The sequence below is a fragment of the Epinephelus fuscoguttatus genome, linkage group LG12 (genome assembly GCF_011397635.1).
Source record: "Epinephelus fuscoguttatus linkage group LG12, E.fuscoguttatus.final_Chr_v1".
Lineage (NCBI taxonomy): Eukaryota > Metazoa > Chordata > Actinopteri > Perciformes > Serranidae > Epinephelus > Epinephelus fuscoguttatus.
Genome location: NC_064763.1, coordinates 3,203,535 through 3,218,116, shown reverse-complemented (window position 1 = coordinate 3,218,116; position 14,582 = coordinate 3,203,535).

Sequence of the window (14,582 nt, the reverse complement as noted above, 5' to 3'; positions counted from 1 at the left end):
CAGTCCCTGCACCAGGAGACCCAACAGTCCCTACACCAGGAGACCCAACAGTCCCTGCACCAGGAAACCCAACAATCCCTATACCAGGAGACCCGGGGTAGGAAACCAGAGCCGTCTGCCACCCAGACATCTTCAGCCTCTCGCCCCCAAATGCTTCCTCCCCCCTCCCCTCTGGACACCACAGACCAGGGGACCCAGAGAAGGAGGCCAGGACCTGCTTAATACAACAACACAGAAATAATATTTCTGTGTGAGTCCCACCACCTCAGAGGCTATAAAGAAGCAGGCCACTACAGACCTCCAGGGTGTTAAACACATCCTGATTCACACTGGGACTAATGATCTCACACACAACACAGTTTTGTCAGTTGGTGTGAGGAAGCCCACCTTATTTTTAATGTAGAGAAGACAAAGGAGCGTATCATTGATATGAGAAGGAAAAAACCTGAAGCAACTCCTATTTTGATTAGAGATTGTAGAGATTGTACCCTCACATAAATATCTGGGTGTGCATGTGGACTGTAAACTGGACTGGAAGAAGAACTCAAATGCTATTTTTAAGAAGGCCCAGTCCAGATTATTTTTCTTGGTCATTTGACATCAGCAGATCTCTTCTAAATGTTTTTTATCATGGTATTTTAGCAAGTGTCCTTTTTTATGTTGTTGTTTGGTGGGGTGGCAGCCTAACATTGGAGGACAGGAACAGGATCAACAAACTTATTAGAAAGGCGGGATCTGTTATTGGTATGAGCCCTGCTTCTCTGGAGGTCATAACAGAGCAGAGGACTAGGAGGAAGCTTAGAGCTATCTTGTGTCAGGATGATGACCCCCTGCATAGCACTTTTGTTAGAAGTGGCAGAAGTAAGCGGCTTCTTTTGCCCAGATGCTCCACAGAAAGATTGAGGAAGTCCTTTGTTCCTGCAGCAACCAGGCTTTTTAATTTGGATTGCTGACGTCATATCTTGATGCTACACTAGTCCTTGTACATTGCACTTTAAATTGTAGCTACACTCTCTTGCTGTCATGTCTTGCTGCTATACTCGCCCTTGAACATTGCACTTTAAATTAAGGACATACGGACGTGCTGACGTATTGCGGTAAGCGAGTTGTGTCATTTCCGGTGTTTCTGTGACTGTTCTCGTGAATTCTACTAGCCCGCTTTCTGCTTTCTCACTTCAGTTGCTTTAACATCTACTTCAAGTCTTAACCCACACTAGTTCTGCTTAAGCACTTATAGCTCTCCTCCTTTTTACGACTTCCCTGCTAATCTCTTAGCTGTTGTTTGCACGTTACTAGCCTTGGTAGCTACATTAGCTTAACAGTTAGCGATGGCTTCTCCCTCTGCTCTTTCTTGCTCGGTGTGCCAAATGTTTAGCTATGCCTCTGCCTCCTTTAGCGACAGTGGTAAATGTAACAAGTGTAGCTTATTTGCTGCGTTGGAGGTGAGGCTTAGTGAATTAGAAGCACGGCTCCGCACCGTGGAAAACCATTCAGTAGCTGCGGTAGTTAGCCATTCCCCTGTAGCTGGTACGGAGCCACAGAGCATAGCTTCCGCTAGCGGTCCTCCGGTAACACCCATTCAGCCGGGAGGTTGGGTAACTGTTCGTCAGAGGCACAGCTCCAAGCCAGCGGCCATAGTCAAAAGTATCCCTGGGGCCAGAGCGGGCGACATTGAGTCAAATTTAAAACTGCTGGCTAAAGCTTAACGTAGATTCAGTAAGATTGTTATTCATGTCGGCGGCAATGACACCCGGTTACAATCGGAGGTCACTAAAATTAATATTGCCTCGTGTGTGAATATGCAAAAATGATGTCAGACTCTGTAGTTTTCTCTGGACCCCTCCAAAATCTGACCACTGATGACATGTTTAGCCGCATGTCATCATTTAATCGCTGGCTGCCCAGGTGGTGTCCAGCAAACAATGTGGGTTTTGTTAATAATTGGCAAACTTTCTGGGGAAAACTTGGTCTTATTAGGAGAGATGGCATTCATCCCACTTTGGATGGCGCAGCTCTCATTTCTAGGAACCTGACAAATTTTATTAGTAATTCAAATCCCTGACAACCCAGAGTTGAGATCAGGACTCAGAGTCGCAGTCCTACATGCTTCTTTGAGCTTCTTGTGCAATTACCCACCCATAGTTTTCATAGTTTTATACAAACGGTGTCTGTCCCCTGACGACCTAAATTATTTAAATCTAAAATTAAACAAAGAGGAGTTGTGCATAACAACCTCATAAAAATTAAAACCTCTTCTGTGACAGAAAGACAAAACAGGAGAATTAAATGCGGACTGTTAAATATCAGGTCTCTATCGTCTAACGCAGTGTTAGTAAACAAATTAATTTCAGATAATCATATTGATTTATTCAGTCTCACTGAAACCTGGCTGTGTCCAGATGAATATGTTCGTCTAAATTAATCCACTCCTCCCAGTTATAATAATACCCACATTCCTCGAGGCAGCGGCCGAGGAGGGGGAGTTGCAGCCATTTTTAGCTCTAGTCTGTTAATCAGCCCTAAACCGAAACTAGACTATAATTCATTTGAAAGCCTTGTTCTTAGTCTTTTACATCCGACCTGGAAAACCTTGCAGCCACTTTTATTTGTTATAGTGTACTGTGCTCCTGGCCTGTATTCTGAATTTGTTTCTGAGTTCTCAGAGTTTTTATCCAGTTTAGTTCTTAAATCAGATAAAGTTGTTATTGTAGGCGATTTTAACATTCATGTCGACGTTGATAATGACTCCCTGGCTACTGCGTATATGGAATTGAAATTGATAACCTAAAAGTCTTTCCACAGAATCCCTCACTATCGGATCATTATTTGATTTCTTTTGATTTATTTTTACTCGATTACACGCCACTCAGCAACAGTTACTATACTAGATGTTTATCAGATAGTGCTGTTGCAAAATTTAAGGAAATGATTACTCCGTCGTTAAATTCAATACCAAGTCCTTCAGTAACAGAGGTTTCCCGTGCCGACTTTAACGTCTCCCGAATTGATCATCTTGTCGATAGCGCCATAGGCTTGCTGTGAACAACACTCGACTCTGTAGCTTCTCTTAAAAAGAAGTTAACAAAGCAAAGAAAGTTCACTCCTTGGTATAACTCTCAAACCCGTAAGTTAAAACAAATATCGCGAAAATTTGAAAGGAATTAGTGATTAACCAAACTGGAAGAATCTCGTTTAATCTGGGCAGACAGTCTCAAAACGTATAAGAGGGGCCTCTGCAATGCCAGAGCAAACTATTACTCAGCATTAATAGAAGAAAACAAGAATAACCCCAGGTTTCTCTTCAGCACTGTAGCCAGGCTGACTGAGAGTCAAAGCTCTATTGAGCCTTGTATTCCTTTAGGCCTTAGCAGTAATGATTTTATGGGCTTTTTTAATGACAAAATTCTAACTATTAGAGGCAAAATTCATGACCTCCTGTCCTCAGATAGTACCTGTCTAATCTCAAACACAGCTGTAAGACGTAATATATATTTAGATTGCTTCTCCCCAATTTCTCTTCAAGAACTGACTGCAGTGATTTCTTCTTCTAAATCATCAACTTGTCTCTTAGACCCCATCCCAACTAGGCTACTTAAGGAGGTCTTACCTTTAGTTAACATTCATATATTAGATATGATCAATATATCCTTATTAACAGGCTATGTACCACAGTCTTTTACGGTAGCTGTAATTAGACCTCTCCTAAAAAAGCCCACCCTGGATCCAGAGGTGTTAGCCAACTATAGACCAATATCTAATCTTCCCTTTCTTTCAAACATCCTTGAGAAAGTAGTCGCAGACCAGCTGTGTGATTTTCCATGATAAGAATTTATTTGAGGAATTTCAGTCAGGATTTAGAGTGCATCATAGCACTGAGACAGCACTAGTTAAAATTATAAATGACCTTCTGATTGCTTCAGACAAAGGACTCGTCTCTGTACTTGTTTTATTAGATCTTAGTGTGGCGTTTGACACTATTGACCATCAATTTCTGCTACAGAGACTGGAACACTTAATTGGCCTAAAAGGTTCTGCACTAAGCTGGTTTAAATCTTATTTTTCTGATCGTTTTCAGTTTGTTCCAGAGTCCTGCATGGGTCCAGTTTTCAAGATCCGCCCCGCCCCAACCCGGCGACGTACAAACCCAAACCGCAAACCCGCGCATCAGGCCAATTAGTACTGCAACCCGGTCCGACCCATTGAAACACGACCCGCAGCCCAATCCGTAACCCGGATTTAAAGTAATCATTTTGGATCATATTGGCTGAATACTGAACAGCATATCGCCACAGTTCAGGTGCCAGTAAGTAAACAACGACCTGAATGAAGCAGCTCTCACAATAAAAACCTGACTTGAATGCAGCAGCACGTGTACTAACAGGAACTAAGAAACGAGATCATATTTCTCCTGTTTTAGCTTCTCTGCACTGGCTCCCTGTAAAATCCAGAACTGAATTTAAAATCCTACTGTTAACTTATAAAGCTCTAAATGGTCAAGCTCCGTCATATCTTAGAGAGCTCATAGTGCCTTATTATCCCACCAGAACTCTGCGCTCTGAGAACGCAGGGTTACTCGTGGTCCCTAAAGTCTCCAAAAGTAGATCAGGAACCAGAGCCTTCAGCTATCAGGCTCCTCTCCTGTGGAATCATCTTCCTGTTACGGTCTGGGAGGCAGACACCATCTCCACATTTAAGACTAGATTTAAGACTTTCCTCTTTGATAAAGCTTATAGTTAGGGCTGGCTCAGGCTTGCCCTGTACCAGCCCCTAGTTAGGCTGACTTAGGCCTAGTCTGCCGGAGGACCCCCTATAATACACCGGGCACTTTCTCTTCTTCTCTCTCTCTCTCTCTCTCTCTCTCTCTCTCTCTCGTATTCTATTACTGCATATTGCTAACTCGGCCATTCTGGATGTCACTAACTCGGCTTCTTCTCTGGAGCCTTTGTGCTCCACTGTCTCTCAGATTAACTCATATCGCAGCGGTGCCTGGACAGCGTGACGTGTGTGGTTGTGCTGCTGCCGTGGTCCTGCCAGATGCCTCCTGCTGCTGCTGCCATCATTAGTCATTAGTCATACTTCTACTGTTATTATACAAATATGACTATTGTCATACTTGTATACTGCCAGATGTTAATACATACTTTCAACATATTGTACCGCAGTAGCCAGAACTATAACTATAATATTATTACTTTCAATAATGTTGTTGTAAGCTACTGTCATTACCTGCATCTCTCTCTCTCTCTCTCTCTGTCTCATTGTGTCATGTGGATTACTGTTAATTTGTTATGCTGATCTGTTCTGTACGACAACTATTGCACGTCTGTCCGTCCTGGAAGAGGGATCCCTCCTCAGTTGCTCTTCCTGAGGTTTCTACCGTTTTTTTCCCCCGTTAAAGGGTTTTTTTGGGGGAGTTTTTCCTTATCCGCTGTGAGGGTCCAAAGGACAGAGGGATGTCGTATGCTGTAAAGCCCTGTGAGGCAAATTGTGATTTGTGATATTGGGCTTTATAAATAAAATTGAATTGAATTGAATTGAACTTCAGCTCCATCATCAACCCTCTATGTTCTTCTCCCATATGAGTGTAAAAGCACTTGTTTGTTACATTTAATGCTTTTAAACTTTTAATCTTTGTAAAGGAACTTTACATGTGACTTACTTTCTGTCCAGAGCGACGTTCAGCAGTTACAAGCCATCATGTGTTTTTAGAATCCATCGAGGAGAGAAGTAATCCATCAAGGAAACACTTCAGAAACATTATAAAGTGATAGTTGTACGTTTTATCCACTTATTTCTCAAATACCTAAATAATTATTTACTGTTTTGGAAGCGGCGCTTGTTAGACGGTGGCAGCCATGTTGATTCTGTCGTCCAATCACAAATTGTGTTATTAGATGGTGAAACGCGTGTAAACAGCTGAACCAGTGACCGTTGCGAAATAGCGGAGGCGAGCCTCAGAGAGTAAATAATGACCAAGATAGTTATTTGTAGTTTACCGAACTAATGACTGATGTGTTTATCTAAAACCTGCAATCCGACCCGCATGTTATTTTTTCCACCCAGGGAAAAAAATGTTTTTTTAAAAAACCACCCGCAAATCAGCTGTTTTTGCGGGTACCCACGGGTACCCGACCCAGTGCAGGACTCTGGTTTGTTCACGTTCATAATGAATCATCCTTACGTACTAAAGTTTGTTTTGGAGATCCGCAAGGTTCTGTGCTCGGACCAATCCTATTTACTCTATATATATGCTTCCTTTAGGTAACATCATTAGAAATCACTCTGTAAATTTCCATTGTTATGTGGATGATACACAGTTGTATTTATCTGTGAAGCCAGAAGAAAGTAAACAATTAACTAAACTTCATGACTGCCTTAAAGACATAAAAACCTGGATGAGCACCAATTTCCTGATGTTAAATTCAGACAAAACTGAAGTTATTGTTCTTGGCCCCAAACAATTCAGAGACTCTTTATCTGATGACATAGTTTCTCTAGATGGCATTGCTCTGGCCTCTAGCACTACTGTAAGAAACCTCGGAGTGATATTTGATCAAGATTTGTCTTTTAATTCTCATTTAAAACAAATCTCACGGACTGCATTTTTTCATCTGCGTAATATTGTGAAAATTAGGCCTATCCTGACCCGAAAAGATGCAGAAAAATTGGTCCACGCTTTTGTTACCTCTAGGCTTGATTACTGTAACTCTCTATCATCAGGTAGCTCTAGTAAGTCCTTAAAAACTCTCCAGCTAATTCAGAATGCAGCAGCACGTGTACTAACAGGAACTAAGAAACGAGATCATATTCCTCCTGTTTTAGCTTGTCTGCACTGGCTCCCTGTAAAATCCAGAATTGAATTTAAAATCCTAGTGTTAACTTATAAAGCTCTAAATGGTCAAGCTCCGTCATATCTTAGAGAGCTCATAGTGCCATATTATCCCACCAGAACTCTGCGCTTGGAGAATGCAGGGTTACTCGTGGTCCCTGAAGTCTCCAAAAGTAGATCAGGAGCCAGAGCGTTCAGCTATCAGGCTCCTCTCCTGTGGAATCATCTTCCTGTTTTGATCCGGGAGGCAGACACCGTCTCCACATTTAAGACTAGACTTAAGACTTTCCTCTTTGATAAAGCTTATAGTTAGGACTGGCTCAGGCTTGCCTTGTACCAGCCCCTTTTGAGGCTGACTTAGGCCTAGTCTGCCAGAGGACCCCCTATAATACACCGGGCACTTTCTCTCTCTCTCTCTCTCTCTCTCTCTCTCTCTCTCTCTCTCTCTCGTATTCTATTACTGCATCTTGCTAACTCGGCCATTCTGGATGTCACTAACTCGGCTTCTTCTCTGGAGCCTTTGTGCTCCACTGTCTCTCAGGTTAACTCGTATTGCAGCAGTGCCTGGATAGTGTGACGTGTGTGGTTGTGCTGCTGCCATGGTCCTGCCAGATGCCTCCTGCTGCTGCTGTTATCATTAGTCATACTTCTACTGTTATTATACACATATGATTGTTGTCACATATGTACACTATCAGATATTAATATATACTTTCAACATGTTGTACCACAGTAACCAGAATTATAACTATAATATTATTACTTACATTAATGTTGTTGTAAGCTACTGTCATTACCGTCTGTCCTGCATCTCTCTCTGTCTCTGTCTCTCTCTTTCTGTCTCATTGTGTCATACGGATTACTGTTAATTTATTATGCTGATCTGTTCTGTACGACATCTATTGCACGTCTGTCCGTCCTGGAAGAGGGATCCCTCCTCAGTTGCTCTTCCTGAGGTTTCTACCAGTTTTTTTTTCCCCCGTTAAAGGGTGTTTTTTGGGGAGTTTTTCCTTATCCGCTGTGAGGGTCCAAAGGACAGAGGGATGTCGTATGCTGTAAAGTCCTGATTTGTGATATTGGGCTTTATAAATAAAATTGATTGATTGATTGATTAAATTACAGCGACACTCTCTTGCTGTTATAACTTGCTGCTATACTCGTCCTTGTACATTGCACTTTTAAATTGCATTTGTACTCTTTTTATTCGTTTAATCTTTTTTTTTTTATTTATTTATTTATTTTTTCTGGTCATTTTGCTATTGTTGTATTGGACCACTCCACTCCTAGGTGACGTTATTGTATATGTATATTTTGTCTGTGTCTTATTGTTGTACTGTATGTTGGCCATGGTGGCAATCCAGTTTCCCTTTGGGGATCATTATTATTATTATTATTAAAGTTAATCCATACCTCACTCACTGCGACAGGTGGCAGAGAGAGCAACCTCAGTGGCTCCCACAGACAGGGTAACCATATCCACCCTGTTACCCAGAAGAGACGTTCCTCAGCATGAGATCAACAAAATCAATGCTGAAATATCCAAAGCCTGCACAGGAATACCAAACGTCCATATGGCACATCACGCAGAGATCCTCTACCAGCACCTGTATGACACCACTAACAAGAGCACAACCAACCACCGGAACCTCCACAAAAGGTTGCAGCACACTAGAGACACCACCAACAATGGCTACAATGGCTGATACTTTTCTCAGCACCCAGTATCAGCCTGAAAGGGAAAACATACATTTGGCCACACATCACTTAAACACAATATTTATTCAATTGGCAAAAGAATCCAAATTAAAAATATCACAAATTAAAAAATCCAGCAAGACACAAAAAGAGCAATGGTTTGATAAAGAATGTGCTGTATCCAGACAAAACCTGAGAAAACTGTCAAACAGAAAACACAGGAACCCAAGTGACCTAATGGGACGGCTTGAATATGTCCAAGCTCTGAAAGAATACAAAAGACTCCTTCATGTGAAAAAAATGCATTATATGGGGGGAGAACTCAACAAAATTGAAAAAGCTATAAATGAAAACACCTTTTGGAAATTATGGAAAAACATCAACAGAAACCCACGTACAGAGACCAACCCAGTTCAAAATGGCAAAATCTGGAAAGATTACTTTGATGACCTCTATAAAAATCCAGAGTGTCACGGTCTGAATCCCAACCAAATTTTAACAATAGACAAACTGAAAGAACTAGAAAGGACAGTGAAGGACAACCAATGTGCCCTTGACTACCCCATCACCATTAAAGAAATGCAAAAAAATCCATTCTCTCTGGCGGCTGCAGGCCTGCAAAGAAATTGACCAATCACAGCCATCCGGTCGGCATGGGAGTTACTCCTTGCTCAAATTTGCACTCTCTTTCTCTTACCCTCCGCCCAATCCCCTTGCTCCATTTAGACACTCCTCTGCTCCTTGTCCCACCTCATCCCAACCCCCCTCCGCATCTGAAAGTACGAGTGGTTTGTAAGGCCCTCAGGATGGGCATGCTGCAGTTTGTTTACAATGGTTGCTAAGCTACTAAGAGCAATGTTAACGTTAGCATCCGGGGGTATGTAGACAGCTGAGACAGTGACAACACTCAGTTCCCGGGGAAGGTAGAATGATCTGCAGGACATTGAGAGAGCCTCAAGGTCTGGACAACAATGGTGAGCAATGATCCTACTGTTGTTACACCAGTTGTTATGGAGATAAATACAGAGTAGTTGGGTCATCTATAGCAGTTCCGTGACCGTGGAGAGCGAAGGTTCGTTTCTCACTGGATTTGTCATCTATAAAGGTTAAAGAAAAATTAGCCGGGGTGCCCCTCACAAAAATGTGGGGAAATTTTGTGAGAGCCCTATATCCAAAATGGCTGCCATCAGCCAAGCTGGAAATTTAATGGTTTTAAATGGTTTTGCCCACAGTGCTGCATAATACATGGTTTCTGGGACTATTTGGGTCAAGAAATTCATAAATGATGTAGATTTATTGATTTGACCTATTTTTGACCTTTAAATTCAAGATGGCCACCAATTTTTGGCTCTTTAACCCTATGGGCCATAGGCCTTTTTGGGGGTATTTTTCCTGCCTTTACTTTAAAGCTCATATCACAGTCATTATAAAGACTACATACGCATGCTATATCTTGTTTTTTTTTTTCAGGACAATCTGGGATAACCAGATTTGCCATCATTACATGTCCTTCTATGTGCCTGTATTTTATATTAATTTTTTATCAATGAAAAAAACAAATCCATGTTACTAAATTCTTACATTTTTAAATGTATCTCACCATAGCAAGTTCTGCCATATATGAAGAGGGGAGACTCTCTGGAATCTGGCAATATAAGAACCATAATGCTGGGACATTCTGTCACTTCACAGCTGTCCATAACATGTGGTTTGTGCCAGGCGGACATGATTGCCAGTATTTTTTCATTATTGCAAGAAATTCCATTGACCCATTCACAAGTCAAAAATGTGTTTTATCTGAAAGAAACATGCAATATTTACATCTAAGATAATAGAAAAATAGTCAACCAAGTGCAATTATGTCCTCCAAGATAATATTTGCCACTTTGTTTGCAGTAAAAAAAAAAAAAAGGAATATGGTGACTACAGCCCTGTCAGCATGCATAATTAGGCTACAGCTGTCTGGGTATGCAAAGGTGAAGTGACTGGTCTTGTCATACAAAGTTTGATGGAGTGTCAGCTGGACAATATGGAGATATGTGCATCTTGAAAGCCGGACTACAAATGTGGATAGACAGGGAGAAACACACGCAAGCCTAAGACATGGTAAGATACGATATTCCTCACTATATGAAGTGACTGATAACAAGATCTGTGGAGATCATGGAGCACAAAGGGAGGGGTGTGTGTGTGTTGGGGGGGAACGTTTTTTTTTTTTTTTTCAAATCTTTCTCATCGTCTTTCTAAATGTAGACCATAGATTAATCACATATCTCACTGATCATCATATTCTGTCTAGAAGCCAAAATGGCTTTTTACCCAAACATCAAACATCTGACCACTTTTTTGTAGTTTTGTGGATCTAAAAAAGGCTTGTGACACAATTTGTCACAATGGGTTATTTTTACAACTTCTACAATATGGAACTGGGGGTAAAATATATGATGTAATCAAATCCAATCAAATATTCTGACAATCAGTGCTGTGTTAAAATTGGAAACAAAAGAACAGAGTTCTTCATACATGGAAAAGGAGTGCATCAGGGGTGCAACCTGTCTCCTACTCTGTTCAACATTTGTATCAATAAATTGGCCGCTCTTCTTGAACAGTCCCCAAGCCCAGGATTAGATCTACAAGGCAAAGAAATTAAATTCCTCATGTATGCAGATGACCTGGTTCTACTGTCCCCAACAAAACATGGTCTACAGCAGAACCTCTCTCTGCTGGAGACCTTCTGTCAAAACTTGGTGGTAGATATCAACTTTGACAAAACCAAAGTCATGGTATTCCAAAAAAAAAGGCCAGGTTACAGGAATCCAAGCATGTTTTCAGTGTAAGAGGGACCACACTTCAGCATACAATGGAATATAATTATCTAGGAATCATCAGCAGTGTATCCGGCAGCTTTGACAAAGCAATAAATTCCCTCACAGAAAAGGCACGCAGGACCTACTAGAGCATCAAAAGTTCACTATATATATTCAATCCTCCAATTTCAATTTGACTAATACTATTTAACAGTGTAATCAAACACATACTTATGTGTGGAAGTGAAGTGTGGGGCCCTTTAATTACCCAGAGGCACACCTCATGGGACACAACACCCACAGAGAAATTTAATCTTTAATTCTGCAAGGAAATCCTCAAGGACCACAGAAACTGTCCAAACCAGGCATGTAGAGCAGAGCTGGGACACTTCCCTCTCTCTCTACACATGATCAAAAGGTCAGTTAAATCTCTCCAAAACACACCTGGCTTCTATAGACAAAGAGAACAAAATTACTTACACTGACAATTGGAAGAATGACATTAAATCCATCAATAAATTAGAATGCTATTGCTTACTGGATAGAGAATATTCTCCAGCACAATATCTGGTCAGCATAAAAAACCCCAAACAGAGACGCACATTAACAATGTACAGACTCACCGACCATCAACTACAGGTTGAAAAAGGTCGGCATAACAAAGAATGGAAACCCAGAGAATTAAGAGTATGTAAACACTGTTTTTCAGAAGAAATAGAAACTGAGGCCCATTTTCTCCTCTCCTGCCCCCTGTACTAAACTGAGAGAGACAGAGGCTTTCCTACAACAGATAACTGCAGCAGATCCATGATATCAGGGGAAAAAATGTGATGAACTGTTAAAAGTATATCTGGGAGAAGATCCACAATTTGTAAAATTAGCTGCACAATGTGTAACACTCTGCCATGATACTAGAGAAACACAGGAATGCTGATCAGAATCATTATTGCTATAATATAATATTGTTATTTATTATTATTATTATTATTATTATTATCATTATCAATTAATATGAACTATATGTGTATGTTTTTCATTGTAAATGACAACTTGTAATTGCCTAATAATACCCAATCTTATTAATCCTTACACTTACACACACACACACACACACACACACACACACACACACACACACACACACATTATTCTCTTTAGTTTTTTAAGTTTCATTTCATTTATATGTATTTTAACCTACAAATTGTATTTTGTGTTTTGTTTAATTGATTATTAATGCTTTGGCAACATAGTTCTTGTAACATTCATGCCAATAAAGCGAATATGAATTAAAGAGAGAGAGAGAGAGAGAGAGAGAGAGAGAGAGAGACTTTGGTTGAGACCAAGAGCTACATTTGCCGCTGTTTGCAGAGATTGAAGCTCTTTCCTTGAGCCTTTGGATTAAACTTCGTTTTTTTGCCCTTTGGATTCCCTTCAGGACTTGTGGTGGTCGCACGGTAAGTGATTTTTATTTCACACAGTTGAGCTAAAAAGTGTTGATGTTATGTTTGTACAGCTTGTTTGTTAACTCTCTACCTTCATGTATTCACATGTTTACAACATAAATAGGCTATGTGCAGAATAGGGACAGACTGTCCCACAGCAAAGCGGTTTGAAACGGCATTATTTGAAAATCGAGCGGCGGCAGCTGTCCGCTGGCTTTGTTTTGTGGTGAAGCCGACTGTTGGGTTCATGTCACTGTTTTATTAAAGTAAAAGAGAAATGAAAAGCTTACACAAATGTTTGTTGTTGTATTCATTTGGTTACTGTGTAGTTTGAATGAAGTGTTTTGTAAAATGCTTTATGATGGAAAATTACTGGTTTTGTGAATGGACTTTCGTGCTTTGAGACACATTTAACTGTGAATTATTGTTGAATTTTGACAAAAACGAACCTGGAGATTGTTAACCTGGAAATCGAGATGCCCCGCCCCTAGCAAATTTGAATTTGCTCTGCACGGGGATCTGGCCCTGACGAGCAGAGGTAAATCGCCATCGGACCAATCAGATCAGTCTATCTGACAGAGGCGGGCTTTGGGCTGGCGTAACATGATGAGGACAGCACTGCACTGTAGGAGTGGAGAAGTAAACAGCCAAGGTGGAAGCTGCTGAAGGACCGCGTCCATTCAGTTTAGCTTTGGAAGAAACGCAAAGCCAACTACACTTATCTTTTTCCTTGAGAGAGGAACAGAAGACTGCCCTTAGAAGCCTTGGTTTCAAGGAAGGACGTTTTTGCTAGTTTACCGATGGGATTTGGCAAAAGCATAATATACCAGTTAGCCTCACTGTTCTGCAAACAAATGGGGCTTAGGTGATTGTTGGAACGGTGGAAAAACTAACAAATAGGCCTACTGTTGTGGTGATTTTTGTTTGTTTGTTTATGTTGATTTTGGATTAAGTGTGTTTTATTGCATTAAGGAGGCAACTAACAGTAAAGTTTCTTGGTCTAAATTTGGTGAAACAGAGGGACTTGTACAAAGAAGGTGCACAGTTGTATCTGTTTCATAAAGAAAAGTTGTGCAACAGTGTTGTTTGTTCATGGTGTGAGACTGTTTTCTTTATTTACATAATGAAAAGCATTTCAGATTCCTTTTTTAAACAATACATTCCCTTCTTGTGACTGTCATAAATCTTTAAATCTGTGTTTTACCTGTAGTAGAATATTTTCACTGTGTGGTATTAGTAGGTTTACTAAAACGGAGAGTTTTAGAGTTTTTTAAAGTGTGGTTGTATGGAGGAATTTATGCATAGTCAGTGTAAATGGTACTCAGCACACCCCCTACAGTCAGCAGTAAGTAAAGGATCTAAATACCTCCACCACTGTATCCTTAGTTACAGATGTACAGTATTTTTTTAAAAAAAGTGAATGTACACTTATTGTGGGCTTAAAAGGTCTTGTGATGTCACCATTAATCAGTCATCTTTATATACTTTCAGATGCCTTGTGACAAGTCCTTCCGCCGTTCTCAGGCTGCTAAGGAGGAGGGTGGTGAAGCGCCGTACTGTGGTCTTCGGAACTCAGTGGGCTTGCACCAACTCCTGTGCACGTATGTTGCCAGCAGTTGTAGCTTTGGCTACATGTCCACGCTGGGGGCCTGTGCAACTGAGTTGAGGACCGAGTTGCTTCATGCTGCTGTCACTTGGACACCCATTGCAGTCTGTGTTATGGCCCCCAGCAACAACCTGACAGCAAGCAGAACCGTGGACAAGGCAGGAGCTGACTTCTGCAAGCTCCTTTTGAGCGCCTGTAGTCGC